At 37.4% G+C, this 22,516-nt stretch overlaps 1 long non-coding RNA gene across 1 annotated transcript in view; it reads left to right on the top strand.

Moving 5' to 3' along the window:
- Nucleotides 1–22,266, top strand: part of LOC110304287 — a 41,304-nt gene extending 19,038 nt beyond the window's left edge. The window contains exons 2-3 of the long non-coding RNA XR_002379051.1: nucleotides 19,782–19,922; nucleotides 22,155–22,266. This is a non-coding gene — a long non-coding RNA (uncharacterized LOC110304287). The remainder of the gene's footprint in view (nucleotides 1–19,781; nucleotides 19,923–22,154) is intronic.
- Nucleotides 22,267–22,516: the final 250 nt, after the last annotated feature.

Raw genomic sequence — 22,516 nt, 5'->3', positions numbered from 1 at the left:
ATCATTTCAATTTATCAGGGAGAAAATAAACACACATCAGTTAATTAACTAGCTCCAAATAACGAGGACCTGACAGTGCACTTAAAATAGCACTGCTCAATAAGTCTACCTCTGCTGCCCATGATGAACCATGGCTTTCTGCTCTACCAGCAGCTCCATGTGTCTCTGCAAGCAAGGATACATGGTATATAGACTACTTAACAGGAGATGGAAACTTCTCTGGGTCATGTATTTTTAATCCTCAGTTTTAAATATAATTGCAGAGAGGGTAACAGGTTTCCCAAGGTCAGATTGAGAACTTTCTGAATCAAAGACTGCTATAATCACCACTGCAGAGACTCACATGAAAAAAAAACAAAAAACAAAAAACAAACAAACAAACCCTCATGTTCCTTTCATTTAGAACTATGTAGCTTTGGAGAATACCTTTTTCTCCATAACTAGGTTTCCTTGGCTGTAATATGGAAATATCTGACTAGGAACTCTAAATATTATCCTATTTTTTTCTAATTGTCATAAAGTTTGCTGCCATATGTATTTCTTTAAATGCTGACTTCTTGAAGAAAATATTCTCAAAGGTTGGTTTTATTTTTGAGCAATGTTGAACAATTTAAGCAACTTTGATTGATGAAAGAGATGAATAGAAATCATGCCCAATGAAGAGTAGAAGCAATCCAAGGAGAGCGAGCTCTTGACAGAAGCAGAGAGCTTCCACATCTTATTAGGGAAACAGCACACATATCCTTGATTGAGCTCCATATGCCTGGGAACAGAGAGAAGAGAGAGGCAGGAGGGTGACTGAAGCTGCTAAGCCTGGACTTAAAATGTGTATGAAAGATTTTGATGCCTAGCTTCCTAGGTATCATCCCAAAGAGTTTGGGTCCTACTCGAGGGGCAACAGAGCGGAGATACAGCTTCTACAGTCACCTGAGCCAAGGGCAGTCTTCTAAAGCTATATGATAACTTATGGCTGGAATTAATCAGTTTCTCATTCTCATTTCTTTGACAGGAAATTTTACAAGGCAAGGTAGACAAGGAGCAAATGAGGCTTTGAAAAGTTACTAGAATAAATTTCAAAGGTGTAAGGGCAGGATTAAAAAACTTTCCTACCTCCCTTCTCCTCCCTGCCCTCTCCTGAAACATTGTCGCCATCGCTCACGTAGCTCATCTTAGAAAGATAAATGAACACAGCAACTTGCTGTCAAAATGACAGGACAGCAAAGACAATAGGAAAACTAAAGGATTGGTTAGGTCTTAAGAAATGTGTAAGTATGTGAGTTCATGCATTACAGATGGGAACTGAAGGGTCCTCTAATTCACCTTTTCCATGGTCAAGACATTAAAGAATGATAAAGAGACTGATGAGAACACCCTCTGAACAGGCGTGAACTTGCTCGTTCCTTCCCTCTCTCTGCTCTCTCCTCCTCCTCCTCCTGCTCATTCTTATTTATGCTCTGCAGCAGCCATCTGTTTGGAAATCCCACAAAGCTTCCTTTAGATCGCATCGTTGATGGTCATTGTACAGCCTGGTCCTCTTTGTTGACTCTCCTGCGGGGTGACTCATGAATGCCCTCCACGTTGTTGAGTGGAATTCTATACAATTTACATGACCAGTCGCATGCTAATGTCTTTACAAGAAAACTTCATTACAAACAGTATAGTTTTCATTAATCACCTGGAAAGTGCCTTAAATTTTAACTAGAGATATGCTTTTAACAAAAATGTTTCTATTTGCTTTTGTTGTTGTTTTGTTTTGTTTTGTTTTGTTTTGTTTTTGCTTTTGTTTCAAAGTACCTAAATGCACCTAGACTTCTGAATTTTGACCATCTATAAAATTATGGCTACTTCTAAATTTAACCTTTATATTAATTCATACTAAATCAATCAAATTAGTATTATATAAATGTAAATAAATTAATTCAGCACATCCAAGCATGGTAATATATCATTGAAACGCTAGTATTTGGGAGGCAAGATTATCTTGACTTTGAGGGCAATCTCAGTTACATACTCTGTCCTCCAACGTTCCAGAAAAATATCCAATGCAAACTATGTTACCACTACAGGGACAAATGCTATACATAACTATATTGCCAATGCAATAAATACTGGATTTCATTGTGTTTTATAGTGGTTAATTATAAAAAAAACAAAGGAATATATATATAACAAAGGAATCATTATACCAGTGTTTCAACTTACAAAATTACACATGTAAATATAGGACAAAATCTATTTTATAGTGACATATGTGTACATGCTTAACAATATTTTTATGCCTTAAGTAATGAGTTCCCTAGGTATGTGTTGGCATGTCAGTTACACTCTTGGCTTTCCTTCCCCTCAAGTCCTTATAGTTCATGAAAGATGACAGACAGGGAATCCCCCATTATCTCCTCTTGTTCTTCCTTTTTCCTCTCTTTAAGTCAACTGCATGCATTCTCTTTAAAGCCCCATTTTACCCAACTACCTCATAATGTTATAGAATACGTATCTTAAGTAACTTCAAATTGATTTTTTTAATTAAAAAATCACTTTGGTCTAGAGTTGTATATGTTTCTATAAGCAAAAATTTAAAAGGGAGACGGAGCATATTAATATATAAAAGACATAGGCTTCAAAAGCTTTAAAACAAGTGGAATTCAGAGGAGTATTTCACTCAGACAAATGATCAAATAGGTGTGCAGTGCCTGGCTTTTTCAAGTTAATGTCTAAGAAACCACTTGTTCTGGAAAAACAAATGAGCAAACTCAGAAAGCCACCACAAAACGACTTGGCTCATATTAGATAACTTTTTTTGCGAGAAAAGAATCAGACCAAATAGCTATTCTTCTTTGGAAATGAAATTTGCTATATTAATATTTCAGAATGTTTGTATGTTTAATAATTATATCAGAACTATTGTATCTGAATTATTTTGGAATTATTGCCATTTTTAAAACAAATAAAATAACTTTTCTATTATTTTACCATTGGGTTATTATTATTATTATCATAATTGTCATTGTATATTTTGGCCTTCCATTATTAATGAGCATGATGTGCTCTTACACTAATTAATTAAAATTTGGAGGAATTGACATTCATCGAAGAAGATCAAAGCTGACCTAAGACAGAAGTCTCAGACAGAGATTCCTGCTCAGACAGAGACTATGGGAGTTTCAGGGAATGCAGATCAGAGCCTGGAATTCCCATGTGAAGATCTCTGGGTGGAACCCTGTGGTTGTACATATAACAAGGACACTTGTCCTATAGGGCATGTACTAAGGAGCAAAGTGGCTCTAGTATCTATTTCCTTAATAAGCCTCTTGGAAAGTAGTGGTCTAGAAGATTTTTTAAATGTACTTCATGAATATATTATGAATTATGCACCACATAAATTATTTATTATTAATTAAATTATTTAATGACTTCATTGCCTGTCCTCTCTTCTGTGTAGAAAGCTGTTTATTACAAGGGAAGATATGTTGATGGAATGACTAGGGTTGGGACTTTCTCAGGCATATAAAGAAAAAGACAAGTTTAGTAGCATTATGCTTATTCATTTGCATTTGTGGGTGAAAAATGGTAGTCCAATTCTTTGACATGGAACTGGGTTAATCCAATGGAGAAGGAGCCAAATCTAGATTTGGCTGCGTGTGTGCAAGCACAGAGTTTCTATTCCAGGAAATTCAATACCAGTTAAATGGAAAATAGTCCTGGTGATGATGGCCGAGCTTCTTCATGGACCGGTAACTAGTACTTCAGAAGATCCTTAAGTGTGCTGTAGTAGAGAAATGTTTTAATTCTCTAAACCTGTTTGTGATCTTTATGCTCCGACGGCTCGGAGGTTAAGAACACTGGCTGCTCCTCCAGAGGTCCTGAGTTCAGTTCCCAGCAGCCACATGGTGGCTCAAAACCATCTGTAATGAGATCTGGTGCCCTCTTCTGGCCTGCAGGTGTACATGTAGACAAAACACGGTATACATAATAAACAAATCTTTTTTTTTTTTTTTTAAAGAAATGTCTTTCAACATTTCTTCTTAAAGGCAATGAGACTAAGGCTTAAATATTTTGCTCTTAAACCCAACAAACATAAAGCAGGAGACTTGCTCTCCTAATCAAAGAATTGCAGGAATGTTAGTGCACACCTATGATTCTCGCTCTTGGGAGGTGGAAGCTGGAGAATCAGTTACATAGTGAGTTCTAGGCCAGCCTGGAATACAAGGGGTCCATGTCTTTAAACAAACAAGCACACAAAGATACAAGACAATGGATTATGGTGAGGAGGTAGGCATGATGCCAGTCTGTAATAGAAGCACTATGAGACTCAGGCAAGAGGACTGAGAGTTCAAGGTCAGCCTGAGCATCATAATAAAGCAAAACAAACCAAACAAAACTAATTTAATATACAGCATGTTGCATACTTGACATAATCTGTTTAAGCGTTACTCTGTTTACATGGCTTTGACCTAGCTTTTAGAAATGTCATGGTAAATTAACTTCAGTGAAACCAGTGGTGGCTGTGCACCACGTGGATGATGGAGAAAGGGGAACAAAAAGAACCAGCACTCCGAATGAATTATAAGCTGTGAGATTCCCAAACACAATTCCATCTTCCAGAGATCATATCTCCAGAGATGGGCAGCCAACTGCACCATGATCTACTGCAATGCTTTTTTAAGAACTCATTCAGCAGAGGGATGCTGAGATGTGTGGTGTATGAAATGAGTTTGCTAGTAGGAAGGCATGAGCTGGCACTCTATCTTTAATAATGAACGGAGTGTATGACAGTTATTTTTTTATTTTTTATTTTTTTAGTTTTTTGAGACAGGGTTTCTCTGTGTAGGCTTGGCTGTCCTGGAGCTCACCCTATAGACCAGGCTGGCCTCGAACTCAGAAATCCGCCTGCCTTTGCCTCCCGAGTGCTGGGATTAAAGGCGTGCGCCACCATGCCCGGCATGACAGTTATCTTTTTAAAATCTCACTTTATTCTCTGCTACGATGGGTAAGGAAGGCCAAATGAGACTCCTTAATGGTTGGTATATATATATATATATATATATATATACTTACCTAACCAGTATTTATTAACTTATAGACTATAGTGACTATATTAAAAATATACAATACTTTTGTGATGGCTATTTCATATCATTGCAGTCCATAATTTGAAGAAGAAACAAGGATTGCCTCTATAAAATGCATAAAATCATGTTATCAGGGAGAATTCTCAGTTTTACAAGATTGAAGTTAAGAAGAGCAGAATGAATATTACATCAACACTATAGTTTTAGTCATTAGAAAAAAAAAGAAACATTTATGTCAGAAAATATTTTAAAATTTAAAAACTTAAAAACAATTATCAGAATCCTGCTTTCTGTCTATCCAAAGAAAGCACTACTAACAAACCAAAAGCGTAACACCCAAGATCATACTGGTAAAAACACGGGTGTTCCTACCCTCATACTGACAGAAGTCACATGTATATAAGGACAAAATGACAAGATAAAAGGTGCTGGTGTCATCAAGATCACAGGTGCTGATAGTGACAAAATCACAGGTGCTTGTAGCAAGATCACAAATGTTCATACTGACAAGCTCACAGGTGCTCTTACTGACAAGATCACAGGTGCTCACACCTTCTTACAGATAGATCACAGGTGCTCACACCCTCTTACTGACAAGATCACAGGTGCTCACACCTTCTTACAGATAGATCACAGGTGCTCACACCTTCTTACTGACAAGATCACAGGTGCTCACACCCTCTTACAGATACATCACAGGTGCTCACACCTTCTTACTGATAGATCACAGGTGCTCTATACTGACTTATGTAAGTTTACCAAAGGATCTTTATAGCCCAAAAGCACTGAAAATAAAAGATTCAACAACTACTTTGATGATTTGTTGTTGTTGTTTGTTTTTTTAGCATTATTCATGACAGGCTAAGAGTTATTGAGTTGAATGAATGGTGGGTATATATATATGCACAAACACATATATATGTTTGTATAGTCAAAAATTATTTGGTAGAAAAAGAAGAATATTCTTCCTCCAAATGAATGAAATCTAAGGGCCTTGTAATAATTGCAATGAGCCAATTAAAGGAAGGATATCCTTCCATGTGAATTAAATAGGAGAGCCTAGAGATAATTGGAATGAGCCAATCAAGTGACCATACACTTGTTCATATGATACAGCAGAATAGTCAGATACAGAGACACAGAGAGTGCAATGGCAGATGATGGGACACACTGGGCATCTGTTGTGTTGGGGATGCAGTCCTTTGGAAGAGTGAGAATGTTCTAGACATGGGTGGTAATTTGAGCTGTTCTTTAAATAAATGCTTTGTAGCATTAAATACATTTTTCATATTAAGTGCAAATTCTATTAGTGTTGACCTCATATAATAAAAAAGTGAATTTGGATAAAATAAACTGACTTAGTAAAGCTTTGTAAAGTTACTCAAGTAGCCACTAATATGTATTCATATGCACAAACATATTTCACTAGTTTAGATCTGTAAAGAAAGCCTTGTTGAGTTTCATATCACAATATTCTAAAAGGTTTTACTCTTCCCATATGCACTCCAATCCTTCAAGTATAACAGTACATGGCTTTAATTCCAGCACTGAGGAGGCAGAAGCAAGCAGTTCTCTGTGAATTCCAAGATAGCTTGGTTTACACAACTCATTCTAGGCCAGGAGAGTTTCATGCTGATATCATGACACAGAATTAAAAAAAAAAAGAAAAGAAAACATTATAAGAGACCTAATTAAACCAACAAGAGACAAGTGGCATTTTACAGACTAAGCAGGTTGTATTTATATATTGACAAATACATATATGTATATATGTGCATTGACAAATTACACACACATATATATATGAACTTCATATATATATATATATATATATATATATATATATATATATATCACACAATGGGCTCCCCCCCCAAAAAAAAAATCTATCCCAAATCCTAGGCATGAATGGGGAGGAGAGTTATAGAGTCATAGTGTAAAGTTGACGGTTCCCCACATGTGCAGAATTTCCTCTCTATGATAGCACTTCCAGATATGGCTATTCCTTCTTTTCCATTGCTTCTAACAAAAGAAAATTGTATTTTAATTGAAACATTATAGTGTGTGGATCTACTTAGCTCAACATATCTGTCAGTAAAATATGTGTCATGATTTTTTGCCAAACATTAATTCAATGTGGGCACATTTAACCCAATTCAGTAGGAGAGCTAAATTGTCCCTCTTCTCAATAAATATATCTGTCATTCCTTACTTGGCTTCTTAGGGAGGTGAAATAATGTTGTATGGTCTTAGATATTCCCAGTTTGAGAACTATCAGCACAGTTATTCTTTTTATTTCCATGTTTCAGAGAGAGAGAGAGAAAGAGAGAGAGAGAATGATTCTGAAGTGTAGGAATCCACTTATTTGTAGTGACTCGCTTTTACCAAAACTGAGACACACCTTTTTGTATGAATATTCTCAGGTAATGCTTACTTAAGAGAGTTTCAGAAAACAAAACAAAACAACAAAAACAAAACGAAACTCTCCCATGAGAGTATTAAAGTCACTTATTTTCCACCTCAGTTTTAAAATGAGCAAGCATATTATGTAAAACCTCATTATTTTGTGTGACCTAAACCTTCTCTTGCAAATACATTAAGTCCATACTACACCATGAAGGATGAAAGCAAAGCTCTTGAGCCAATTAGGAAGATAGCATGTGCTCCTGGAAGTTAGTTCTACTCTTCTCACTGACGGTACAGATGTATAGATCCATGTGTTATAATATAAACCACCGAATGAGATGAATGTATAGTGCTTTTACATAAAGTGTAGCATCTTTATTTTGTGGATCTTTAGGAATACTGAGTGAAATGTTAATTTTCAGAAGGGTTTTATTGTGAAGTCACTATAACAAACATTATGTTAAAAGAACATATTCCAATTAAAACTCGTTTCTTGTATGGCATTTGAAACATGCCATCTGTAGAGAATGCCATCCCAGAATTCAGAGTGTGGTGCCTTTTTGTTATATTTAATACTATTCTAGTATAAGTATGCTTTATAGCAAATATCTTGTTTTGGGAGAAAACAAAATTCTTACAATTGACCCTGCACTTTTAATTTCTGTGCATCATGTATAAGCATAACATGCATGTGATATATTAAATAGGTGAAATGCTAAAATATAATTATGAGAGAAATATATTATACAAAGGAATGAAAATCTACAAATAAAAGCATGCCCTTTGCCCGACTTGATTCGTTCAACTATAGACCTAGTTTAAGAGACAGTCCTTTTACTTTTGCTATCAAAAGAGAAAAACAAGGGCAAGCATATATGGATTCTTTAATTGCGACATCCTGACTGATTGCAATGTGGTATCCAACATGACGTGATGTTTTGACTACATGGCTGCAGCAGACTATAATTTAAATGCCATTAAAGAGACACAAGGCCTAGCACCGAGGCAGGAATGCTGTGAAATCTTTTGGTCTGCAGTCACAATGCAGATCAAGTTGTTCTCTGATCTCTCAGTGCTGAAGTCTGCTGTCCAGAAGGAAAACATTTTTTTTTTTTGTGCTTCCGTCTTAAACTAAGACAGACCAGATTTTCCATCAGTACCACCTTGTTAACACCACATAAAAAGTAGCACACACTTCATGGAGCAGGGCTTTGTTTTCTCCCATCCTTATTTTGGGCTGCATTCTGATTGTGTAGTGCTGAAAACAAAAAAAGAATATGCCCAAAATATCCACATCTGATATAAAGAGCCTAGACTCTGAACACATCCATGTGCTGATACAGGCCGTTTACATGTGCTGATACAGACCGTTTATATGTGCTGAGACTGTTTATATGTTTTTATGTTAGGAAGTCAGGACTTTGTAGGTCACTGCTCTTCTCAGTAATTTTTCTTCTCGATCAAGGGCGACACATTTTGCTCGCAAGGCTGAGCAGAGTGTCAGCACTGTTTGTGCCTCTGAGGAATCTCAAGAGTTAAAAGACTGAAGTAAAACAGTCTCCACACCACAGAAAAGTCTATGCAGTCCGTGTGAAGATTTGAAGTCACAGACAGATTAGTGATAGGCTCCTGCTTTTGCATTAAATTAAAATTTTAAAAATGTATACTAGCTTCTCAAGGGAAAAAATGGCCTGGAAGATTTTCCTAGCAGATTCATTATGCTTCCATGGAAAAGCAGACAAAGAAAAAGCCATTTTCCTTTTAGACGTCTTCTTATGGTCCATTATATGTGACACTATAAGATCTGTCCCCAAATCATCTATTTCAGATAATAATATGTTGGTGATAGTTTTCAAATTTTAGTATATTTTAGATCTCACACATTTGTATGGTGACTTTTTTATTTTAAAAATGTGTAATAAATTCTCTAAAAGAGAGGAGGTTAGAAATACCTTTATCAAGATGCAACATATCTACTCTCATAGTCAATAATCATTTTTAGTTTCTTTTGTAGGTAAGAACTTCTCAGTAATTAAAGGCAGTCTATTTAATAACCAATGATAGTTCCAGTCTGGGGATGTGACTCAGTGGTAGCAGGCTTGCCTGGTATGTGTGAGGCTCTGGTTTCAAACCCAAGCACTATACAAAATAAAATCTCTCATTCAAATTTATCATGTGGGGAAATCTTGATAATAAACTTTACCAAAGCTGGCTCACATACTTAGAATGTCCTGTGCATAAATCATTTCTAATTTCACCTTGTTACATTTTATGTCATGACATAAAAGATTCTGACAATGAGCCGTAGAAGTGAGATGTCTTTGGAAAGTTAAAAGTGATTTCTGAGGTGTGAGAAAAGCCAAAAAGAATAGGATGACAAGCTTAATCAGTTCTGACGCATATTGTGTCCAACAGAAACAATTGGAAGTCATTTTTGCACAATACTCTTCAACAAGCAAGCCTGGACCTGCTAAATGACATTATCATTAGCCTGGCCTTCTAAGCAATTGCAAGTGGTCTCTAAGCCAGATAAACAGGGGCATCGTTTCTGTCTACCCAGAGCCAAGGCTACTGCAAACACTTCTGTTGAAGGATCTTCATTGAAAGCTGAATCTCCTTTTGGGTGAGACTAGAGTACAGTCTCCTCAAGTGCAAGTCTTCGCATTCCTCTTTGCACATGTGCAGACTGGTGGAACTTCACTGCAAACAGAGTGCCCCATGTGCTTTTGTTTAAGTAGCAGTGAACAGGACTGTTTTGTTCAATGTGTTACAAAGCATCAACGGTGTGTGAACAGACCATCATAAACACAATTCTGCTGTATTGATTCTGAAAATACCTCACCTGTGTCTGAATGCTCAGGAATTGCAGAAACCAATACAAAGCTTGCTCTTACTCACTGTGGGGCAATGGAAAGTGAATTGTCACTAAGAGAACAAAAATGCAGACAGATAAAGGCAGCAAAGCAATTGGACAAGATGTATTGTGTATTCTGTATGTAATTTTAAATTGGGTTTTTAAAAATTCATCTAAACATCTTTCTGGGCTTTGTAATTGCCACTCAGAAGGATGTGCCCTGCCAAGGTTTTGTAGAACAGTGAAGGTAGAAAAACCAGCCACTATCCAAACAAAGATTTGTTTCAAAGTAAGCTAAGCCTTCAGTATTAAATGTCACATTAAAATATTAGAATAATGTCCAATAACTTCTGGTTATCAGAGGAACAATCCTCTAAAGCTAAACACACTATAAAAAAATTAGTATCATATGAGCATATTGTAAATACACTGTCAAAAATTCTAACCAAAAGTGGATATGTATCAAAGTCATTGCATGAATGATACAAGCCTGCTTTAATCATTTGAAAGAAATTGTTGAATTATGAGAGATTATTAATCATTATAAGTGCAAAATTAAAAAATAATCAAGCAAAGGGAAATATTGAATTAAGTAGCAAATTAGGGCAAATAATATGCTATAGAGAATATTTTAATGTTTTGGAGTAAATGAAAGCAAGATAAATAAGCAGAAATAAAAATACAATTAGTAAACTAAATAAAAATCATATGCAATTAAATTTTTGCCAAGTGGCACTGTGAGCTCCAGCAATCCTCAATCTATTCTGGAGCAAATCAGTTTAGTTTCTAGAAGATTGCTGGCAATCATTTTGATTAACAAAATGATTATAGAGCATTAGTAAAATCCATCTCCCTCTTAATTTTGTGAACAAAACTTACTAATGCTCTTAAAATGAGGATAATCATTATGGATATTTTTTCGGAGATAAATTAATAGCTAGTCCATTCATCACTCACTCCTTTTGATCATTTTAAGAATCAAAGCAAGCCACGTAAACAGCCCTAGTGTTCATCAGCTTTAAATCACAAAATCATTCTCTACACTTATTTGATGTCAAAAGTCAGTTGGATTTTACCAACACTTAGTGACTCTGCATTTCATTTGGGAAACTCTAGATTTTTTTTAACTGATTCCTAAGTATTTGAAAGTTTATTTGTTTGTTATATGAAGTTCTATATGAAAAGAGACAGATTCGTAAAGTTCTCCCACTTATTATTTAACTTAATTCTCTTCCAACAGTTTAAATAGTGTGTCTTGAGGTATACGTCCTTCTAACATTGATCATTGAAGAAAATGAGTGTGTGTGTGTGTGTGTTGCTAAGCAAATGCAACCTACACCACCTGTAAGAAAGTGGTTGGTATTACAATGTGTCTCACATGAGTATATGACTCCAATATATGTGTGGTACCAAATGCTGTGATCACTAATAGCCTTGATTTTGAGTTCCCAGAGAATACCAGAACAATGAGTATTCTTTGGAACATGTGCTTAACTTCCTGCAATGGGGCAGGGGATCGCAGCTGTGACAGTAGCTGGGGGCTTCCAGATGTCAAGGCTGTATGGACTCTGAGGTAATTGCAGGAAGAAAGGGATACAATTTTGTTATCACTGATTATCCTCCCATTCAACACCCTGAACCCAGCATCAACAACAGCACTTCGGATAGGCACATGATGAGCGAGAGGGCCTGTGTCAAAGAGATTTGTGCTTTGGCCTCTGTAGAAAAGGAAGGCTAAGATTGTTAAACTACACAGAAGACAGAAAGGACAGGAGACACAAACCTACATTATTACAATTATAACCATTTTAGTCATTCTAAAACAGAAGACAACTTCTAAGCCTTACTCCCAAATCTGGATACTGTTGCCAAGGTGTTAGAAAGCAATGGCTTTATAAAACCAGGAAATAAAAAAATGAAGTTTAATTATTAATGCTCTAATGTAGTGTTTATCCACTGCATTTGAGAATATAAAATATTTATTCACTAATGAATCAGTGCCTCTATTCAAAATTCTTCAAGTAACACTAATTGAATAGAGGGGAAAAGTTGATGGCTTTCCAATATTCAACAGGAACAATTACTTTCCATCTTCCTTCGCTATATAGTCAGAACAACTACAAGATTTCAGATCTCTGTAAGCTTTTATTCCATAGGTACACTCAAGTGGTCATAATTGTATGTGGAATCTTACAGCACACATGCATCAGTGTGGCAGAATTTACTGTCAACCGTAACACGAATTTACTGACAAATTCGATATTAATTCAATTGACAAGTGTCTTGGTTTGAAAGGTTTGTGTTGTTTATCTGATTAAGTGATTCAATGTTCCTGCCAAATAAGCAGAAGAGTTGGTGCCCTGGTTTAGTGTGAATGCCATAATTCAATTTTGGATTCACTCTCCCAAGCACGATGAAAAGAACTTCATATCTTCATTTCTGCTGTCTTCATCTTCTCCTAGAACACCAAGCATTTCCTACTTTCTGTGGAAAGCTGCATGTTAACAGCTGACTGACTGGGTTACAGCATAATCTTCAAATAAACGGTTACACGGCGAATGGGCCATTCTTACTTGTGTTTCCGTCATTGTGTCACAATGGGAGTGAGGATTAGAAGCTGACTTGTGCCTTAGGATGAGCAGTCTCTGACATCTGACTCAGGAACCTCTCAGGTAGCCTGCTTACTCTGAGTGCTTTGAAATAATATACAAAGAATAAGCAAACACTCAGCACCCTGTAGTCTATGTTTAATGGCCACAGTTCCCACAGTCTCGTCCACATTATCAACTATACCATGTGCTCAGGTGTATTGCCCTCACCATCATTGAGGGAAGCCCTGATATCTGTCAAGATATGCTTTGCAGTTCTAGCTAATTTATGAAATATCCTCTATCCCATGAATTAGCACTTACTTCAATTTATTTGAACCTTAATGAATTATAAGTACCAGTACTGAGTTAGTAGAAACCTGTAGTACATGTAAGCAATAAAAAAAACATATAAGGCTAAGAGACACTGGACATTCAGGGGAGGTTGAACGTTGAAAAAACAGAGTTGTTAATTCTTTGAGAGCATGTGGAACAGAGGTAATCAAGAAAAGATGAATAAAGTATTGATGATGGATATTTTTGTTTTTGTGTTACTATATACTATATACTTTTAAAATTAGGCTGACTACCAATTGTATTTCAGAAGGGATTGCCTGTTTTGTTTTTTTCTTAAAGTTTCCTGTCTTTCAATATCATGTGAAGGATTTTGTAGTAAACAATTTCATTTATAATCCATCCATTCTGCTGGTAAAGCTAAGTTAGTTTATTACAAATGAATATTTTGAGCTTATGAACTTATTTATTTAACCTGCAATAGTCTTGGTCATTTCTAACAAAAGAGAAAGTTCTTAGCTCCAACTTAGACTTGGTTCCTGAGTGTCGTAAAGCTCTACAACAGTGACCGTTTGACCCCACTGGACAACTGGTCATATATACAGGTTGTCAGAAATCACTTGAAGCAGAGAAGCTGGTCCAAAACTAAGCAATCTGTATTTTAACAACCCTTGGAATAGTCCTTGTACAGCCAAAGTTTGTAAAACTCTGGTGTGGAAATGTCTGTGATAGTGAGAAATGCCTTTAGCCACAAACTTGCTGAAAGCCTACTTGCCAGTTCATCATTAAACCAAGTTGTAATTTCTCTTTGATGTGAACTCATTCACTATAAAAAGTTTCTTGTTTTTTTTTTTAATCACATGAAACATCTACTAGCAATAAGTTCTCATATCTATTCACTCCTTTTATTTCAGATCCTGTTATTTACGATCAGGGAAAGATTCCACTATAAATTTAAAGAATTATGTCCCATATCAAACCAAGCACACTCATTATAAACTCTTCATAAAGAAAAAGAGTAAGCTATAGGCATAATGCCATTTTACGATGTAGTTACTACAAAGTGGAGCTCTAAAGTCTTCTGGCTTTTATGTCTAACTCTTGACACTACAGATATACAGCTGTATGTTCAGTGATGCTACAGTTAACTCCTGGATGGATACGAGCCCAGCACTTGCATTAGAGTACAACTAAGGCCCTGGAAGGAAAGCTCACCATACCATGGTACGTGCATCCGGATGACTTATTAAAATCTGAGACTGTAAACACGTTATAACATATAATGAAGGCATGTTTAAATTTTACTGCCTTCACATCACCTGGTAGCATAAAGCAGAGAACCACAGAAACATTAGAAAAACTGACAAAAACTAAAATGAACAAGGAGAAAAATCAGCTTTGTCCTGCAGGCATATAATGGGGAAGCCACATTACTCACATACGTGTGAAATCACGCGCATGTGCAAACACATGCACACTCACTCACAGGGAAATTAATGATTTATTCAGGAAATTAGTCTTCCTCAGTTAACAGACCCAGATTATTCATGTTTGTTAGTGTGAGCTCAAACTACAGTGTACCGTCTTATTAACATTAACAGTTTTGGAAAGAACAAGCTAAGGCCATGGAATGTATTTTCTGTGTCGAAGTCTCAAGCTGTACTCACAGAGCATTTTCTTTTGATGACTCATCTTCTGGGTTTCTATGAGACTATTATAATTTTATGTTTTTCCTTCCAATCGAAATCACTACCAGCTTACAAACACAGACACACACACACAAACACACACACACACACACACACACACACACACACACACACACACAAACACATTCAAAAGCAAGATATATCAACTTGGTAGTTTCTCTTCCTGCCTGGGAAGGGGGAAGGACCATGATTATAGCCCTATTTCCCTGGTGATCATACATGTTCGCTTCAAATTTTCTTCAGTGTTCAATATTTTATGTGTCTTCTCAAGAAACCTATTTAGTAGTTGGACAAATTCCAAATGGATGACAACGCACAACTAATACCACCTTTATAAGCTCAGTTTCCCATGGGATTATCCAAATCACCTGACTTTCGTCAATGTTGTCAAAACTAGATTCTGAAAACGTGTTATTATATTTAATGATAACACATAAGAAAAGTGTTTCATATCCAAATGAAGGCAAATATTTTATATCAGCATAGCTAGGCACTTTGAATGGTTTGAAATAAAGCAGTAAGTACTAGCCCACATTCGATGACTCTTAATGGTCTTAAGTTATCACATGAGGGATGCAGGTGATGGGCACACAGCTAGAACTACAGATTTATGTACACAGATAAAATACTGGTTTGCAGGAGCATTTGTGTCAGAGCTTTCTGCTCTGTTCAGAAATCTGCTGCACACACACACACACATTCTCTATTAAAGTAGGTGTGAAGATCTAATATAACTAACTTTATGTATAGATCAAGGAAGACCAAAAATATCTTGCAGGTAGCTCTCAGTCAGGGGGAGCTGGTCTCTGAAGGACCTTTGGTTGTGTATGAGTGGCTTAGGGAAGGTGGAACTGTCACGCAGCAGGTAGGAGCCAAGGCTGAGGAATCTCCCCATGAAAGGAATTATATAGATTAAAATATCAGCAGAAGTCAGGAGGAATGACCCTGACCTAGAGAAAAATAACATACTTTTCCCTCAATATAAATTGGCCCTAGGCTGGGCAGTGGTGGTGCACGCCTTTAATCCCAGCACTTGGGAAGCAGAGGCAGGCGGATTTCTGAGTTCGAGGCCAGCCTGCTCTACAGAGTGAGTTCCAGGTCAGCCAGGGCTACACAGAGAAACCCTGTCTCAAAAACAAAAAAAACAAAAAACAAAATACAAAAATATACAAACAAACAAACAAACAAAAAATGACCATAGTTGCCATAATTCCTCAGTTGCCCACATGGGAAACGAGAGCATCCATCATAGTGGTATGGTCCCATGAGACAAGTGAAGTTGCTCTCTACCCAAAGCTCTACTCTAATTTCCAAGACCTCCAAAGAGTTTTCACCCCAGTGCAGAAAGCATAGCTAATTGGTTTGGATCAGCAGGACGTCTTCACTGAAGGTTTCTTTTTGTGCTGAAGTTCTGAGTTCTATATTGCACACCCTGTGTGTGTGTCCAGGTTGGTGAGTCACCTTCTTGGAAAAAGCAAGTGGCTGTGTAAGATTGCACTGCCCATTTTGATAGTGGAGGAAACACTGTTATCAAAAAGACTTCATATATTATCTCCCTACATTTTCTCAAATCAGAAGGATGAGCAAAAGCATACAGCCCAGTTTCTAAATGAAATGGATTATGATCAATGGTCACCTCTCAATCTGCTATTAAAAACTCCTGATAGAACTGGAATACATCCTCATGTATATAATGTGACCCCTCCCATAGGTATTCCCAGATCTCCCCAACTAAAGAAGCCATTCACAATATAATATAATTTTATTAGGTAAAATTAACCCTGGAGAAATGTGGCTGACAGAATTCTGGTTTAAGTGTTTTCTGTTTTATTTAGGTGCAACCTCAGTTTGCCAGATGTTTGTCCTGCATAGACAGCAAATAGCATTTGTAGGTGGAGACTGAGAAGGATGGAAACATTATTATTGCATCAAAGTGTTTAGGCTTTACTGAAGAGACAGCCATCTTTAAAACATTTCCATCAAACCATCCATAGAAGAATAACACCCTGATTTCTTCAAAACACCTTAGGCTTGCATTCTTAACCATAAGAAAGTGTGGCAAGCTTTTTGGAACTATGGCATCCTACTTGCCAAATTTTAAAATCTATACAAATTTGTGTGCTGATTCAAATATTAGCAATTTTTTAAAAAAGAAATTAATTTTCTTAGGGAAACTAGTTAATTGGTTTAGGGTTAGAATTAAAATTTTAAGTCAAGAGTGGTGACTAATACCTACAGTCTTAGCACTGAAGACAGAGGCAGGAGGATGGCCATGAGCTTGAGGCCAGTCTGTGCTGAAGATTAAGATGTCTCAAAAACAACAACAAAAAAAGAATGTTAAAACCTTAATGTACACAATTATTTATTGGTGTGCTAAATATCTTGTTTTGTTTTGTTTAAATTATGGTCACCATGTCTTCCAGAATAAACTGTATTTCCTATAGAAACCTACCAATACTTCTAAAGATAGGATGTATCGGTTGTCTGTCATGCCTCTTCTCTGTGCTCACAGAGCTACCAGTTCTCGTGGGGATATTTATAAATGAGAAAATGGGCTTTCATCTCACCCATTTTTTTTAAACAAAACAAAACCAAAACCACAATACTGAACCGGAGGAAGGAATTCCCAAAGGTCTAACACAATTTCTGCATGCACTTACCTTCCTGTCTTCTGGGCATCCTCGTGAGCAAATCAAAACTACAGGAAAGTGAGCAAACACCTTCAGAACAGGGAAGAAAGGTAAACAGAAGCTGCAGATGGGTCCCGAAGAAAATACTCAATTCTCAGCAGAATTCTGTTGATCATCATATGTATACAGATGTCAGAAGATCTGAGATTGACATCAGTTTGCTGTGTGAACAATATCCTCAGGCAATTTCAACACACACTCTTGTCTAGGTTGGATGGTAATTCCAGTTTACTGTATGAATGTGTCTTGATAAGGGTATTTCTCCTCAAACATTTCTACACTGTCCTCTCTGAGTGTGCAAACCTGTCATTAAGCCGGTGGCACCCTCTAGCTCATCTGATGACTTAGGAGGCAGTTTTAGGACTTCCTGCTTTCCACTTTATATGAGTCACAATGTACAGTTTCTGTGTTTACTATCATTTCTAGGATTCTATTTAATTTTATGAATATAGGGATATGGCTAAATTATAAGTTTAGAACCGCAAAGTGCACGCCAAAGCCTGCACCGCTGCCTCTGGTCCACTGAGTATTCTTTTAGATGCACTGTCTTCTTTGAGCTCTCAGCAGGGGCCAGAAGTCAGGGGCCTGGTAACTTATTTTTCTTTTGTTTTGCTTTAAAGTAAAGAAGTAGAAGGAAGGAGAATCAAACATGGAACTGTTAAATCTAGGATCCAATCAACTGGGAAGAGGGGTCACAGGTATTGGGACTTGGGCACTGAGTGTGGGACGGATTCAGTGAGGCCTTCTCCATCTTGCCATATAGCACATCCTGAGGAGTGGGGTCCTTCTTACATGCTCTGCGCAGTTTGCTCTTCCCGGCTCTGGTTCCAGTCTGCAGTCACCCAACTCCATCCATCCCCTGATTTTGTTACCACCGCAGAAAGAGAAATTATAGCCTTCAAGCCTCCACTTTATTTCTCTTATCTATGGCCCTCAAGTTCCAATCTGTCTGCCCACTTAACATAGTTTCTTTGTTGTTGTTGTTGTTTTGGTTTTTTTGTTTTGTTTTGTTTTTTGTTTGTGTGTTTGTGTGTGTGTGTGTTTTGACTCAGAATGTCGGGGTGGTTTTACTAAAAACAAACAAACAACACAAAACAAAAACTACTGTAGCTTTGTGTGTACATTTTATACACAGAGAACTGTAGAGAGTCTTGAAATATTTGATGTGAGGAAAAAAGAAAGAAAAGAAAAACACCCTGGTGGGAACACAAAACAGCACAGAGAACACATAATCATGACCCTCATAATTGAGATTGTCATGTGTCTTATTAAAAGCCACCATTTACCTAGATGTCTTGCTTGATAGAGACAGTGAGATGCCTTACAGATTTTACACAAACACGTCATTCAAAGCCTTGCTGATCTATTTTCTTGTGTATGATGTTTGGTTAGGTCCTTCAAAGGGCTTCAAGGGTTACTTTTATATTTACAAAGACTGAAGATGAAAGCTGTTATTTGAATGCAGCTTTGCATTCAGTGGTACCAAGATGCTTATTAGAAGTACCCTGATGAGACTGTGGAGTGGCGCCCGCGTATCACTCTCCTCTAGTGTGTACTTAGGTGCTCTGGCTGCTTAAGAAGCAGCTTAGCTTTAATGAAAGGATAGTAAACAACATAAATTATAAAAGACATCTGCTAAGGAGATCAAGAAAAGGGAGGAGGAAAAATGTACGGAATAAAAAGAGAAAGGGAGTGAGAGAGAGAAGAAAGGAGAAAGAGAGAAGAGAGAGGGAGGAGAAAGAGAGGAGAGAGAAGGAGGAGAGAAAGCAGGAGAAGAGAGAGAGAGAGAGAGAGAGAGAGAGAGAGAGAGAGAGAGAGAGAGAGAGAGAATAGACATAGACGATGCTGGAGTGTGTACATGGAGACACTGGGCAGAGAGGAAAGTCTGACAGGCAGAGAACAAAGTGTTTCCAGAGATCTCAAAGAAATGGTGAACCTTAATCACACCCTAATTTTAGGGTACAGCGAACCAACCTCTTTAAGTTCCTCGGGGGCATGCACGTAGCTGTGGTTCCTACTGGATTGCCATTGAACAGGTAGATGGAGCTGCCTTCATTCTTCTTCATGGGATTTTTTTTGATACTTGATTCCAGAGCCTATGCAAAACAACAAAAAAAGACCCTCTCTTGAACTCAGGCAAACTATCCAAAGCTCTTTCTTACCTTTCACAGGGAAGGCTTCCTCTCCAACAGTCCATAAGGACTGCTCACTTGGACCCTCCTACACTTTGCTAGCTTATGATTAATTTTAGCAGCACAGAAGTTGCCAACTTTCATAAACACACCTTTTCAATTACAAGAGTCCTGTGAAAGGTAAACTAATTATTTTACCTACCTCCAGACTATGATTTAACTACGAATATTCCTTTTCCACAGAAAACTAACCTTGTGTATTTCCATCCACAAAAGCATCTAAAATATTTTTAAATGCTTCAATTATCAATGAAATCTACTTGTACTCTAAAATATCTTAAATATATAGTTTAGCGTTTTATCATCTCATTTCTCTGAGGAGTTAACCTTACTAGTGGCATCATGCTATTTTATACCGTTCTCACAGCCTGTGATCATTGTTGAAATTTTGAGTTCTCAAGGAAGAAATATTGCGATTCAGTAATGTGATTTGAATGTAAAGTGTTTCCTATCAATATTGAATTAGAGAACTCTAGCAAACTAGGGAAAAAAGGAAAAAGAAATATAATGCCTCACTCTCCCCACAACATTGTTTCATATTGCTGATTATTGATTTTCTTAGGTTGATTATTGTGTATTTTTTCTTTAAATGTATTTCTCTTATTTTTATTCCCAAAGACTGTGGCTATGGCTGTTTTTCTTCAATGCTATCCTTTTTAAACCTCATAGCCTGTCTTTTTCCTGGATGGTCTGCTTTCACTGTCTTTTGGATCTGAGTTCTGGGAGGTCTCTGAGGATCCAGCTCAAGAGAGAGAATGACCCTGTTGGCTAGCAGTGTGACTCAGGGTACTAAACCACTTGACTTGTCCTCCTGGCAGAGGCTCCCCTGGCGTGGGGAGAAGCTGAAGAGGCCTGTTTTCTAGTTGGAAGTTTCCCATCCTGCCAGTCTCCTTCAGCCTGTGTCACTAAGGATTCCATTACAGTTAGTAGAGCGGTGGTCAAGGTCGGATAGAGAAAATCAACAGGGCTGAGTAAGCATGGTGTGCATACTTTACGAAAATTTTAAAGCAGAGTCTTGCACTTCAAGATACAGAATGTTGAAATATTATGAGAAGAACACACACCCATCGCTACTGCAGTAGCCCCAGTGCAGAGCCCTGGACTGCTTTATGCCAATGAACAAGCACGAGAGATAGATCCTCTTAGCATAGTGCGCGCTTAAGTTTGTAAAACAATAAATATCTCATGTCCTTTCCCCTCACCACACACATCTGCATTTAGAGAGGGAGGCTTCCTCCAGATATTGATCTCCAAAGGTGAGCTGCAACTTGCAGAATTCTTCATGTTCTAGGCAGGAGGACTGAGATGACATCAAAGGCAGATTTCAACGTGGTTTAATTGAGAATAAAAGTTATGCTTCCAGCCGAGCTGGCATTTGTTTCCCACAGGTGTACTGATGTTTTCAGTCCCCTTTAGGTGGGTGTCATTTTAACACCAAATATGAAGTATCAATTTTGGTGACTAATATTAGTAATATCTTTTAAGATGCTAATATCCTTCCCTGTTGATCATAATAGCTAGTGCCCTAAAATGTGTGTGTGTGTGTGTGTGTGTGTGCGCGCGTGCGTGCGTGTGTGAATAGAGAGTTTAGATAAAATAGTTATATGGTTACCTAATAGCCTCATTATCCTTCATGATACTTCTTTTTGAATTCTCAAGTGTTTTGTAATGCCTCTCAGCCTCCCTCCCCTCCCCGTGCCCTCCCTCTTTCTCTCTTTCTTTCTTACCCTGACATTTCTAGAAGCTAAAGAAATTTAAGAAATGCAGGATTTTGAAAAGGGTACAGGAAAGTACAAATTGTATTTGTTTTTAAATTTGTTATACAATTTAAAAAAAAAAATTAAAACATTCCCAGTGCAATTTCTTGGTCTATTAACCCTGACAGCTACGATTAATTATATTTTAACCTGTTAAGGGCTCACTTTCTCAAGTATATTAACCTAAGTTTTCTGCAAACACTGAACTCATCTGAGTAGTGGGGATGGGTGTCCAGGCAGACAGGAAGAAAAGCACAGTCTCTCTCAGTAGACAGCCTTTCTTTGTCTCCCAGCCCTGGCCTTTGCACCTACACATTGCCTGGCATGACGGGGAGGCCAAGCAGATGGCCTTCGCTGTGGAAGCCAGGGCTCTGGGCCCACGAGATGAAACCTGCATGCTTGGGAAGGCTGAGACAGTCGCCAAGGTTTCAAGTGTAATAAAGTACTCGCTGCCTCTCCAGTAATGATATCCTGGGGGCTGCTGTGAGGAGATTCTTTTCACTAGAAACATAGTCGTAGGAATTTAATACTATCTGGCTAAACCCTTTGATTGAATAAGGTTTTAATTTTAAAAAAAATTCTTCTTACTTTGTAGACTCCACGATGTGAGCAAGTATGAATTCTTACTCTATGATCAACATCTCTACTAAGCTCGGGATTCTTTTGCCTTCTTAATCACGCGCTTCAACAAATAAAATATCTTACCGTTGCCTGTCTTTTTTTTCATTATTATTACAGCCTGCCTGAAATAATCTTCGGTTAAATAATATTTGTTAGGCTTTGATGCAACCAAGTGAAATTTGAGTCTTCGGAGCGATTCGGCCCCGCCTCTTGGAGACCGCACATGTGTGTCAGCTTTGAGTTTTTCTCACCAGTGTTTTACACATGAAATCTACTTTTCCTTGAGAAAATGGAATCTTTGTGTCTTTGTCTGGAAGGCTCGCTGTGCTCAGGCGT

This window comes from Mus caroli, chromosome 1 (assembly GCF_900094665.2).
Source record: "Mus caroli chromosome 1, CAROLI_EIJ_v1.1, whole genome shotgun sequence".
Lineage (NCBI taxonomy): Eukaryota > Metazoa > Chordata > Mammalia > Rodentia > Muridae > Mus > Mus caroli.
Note: the sequence above shows the minus strand (reverse complement) of the source record. Positions and strands in the feature narration are given on the sequence as shown.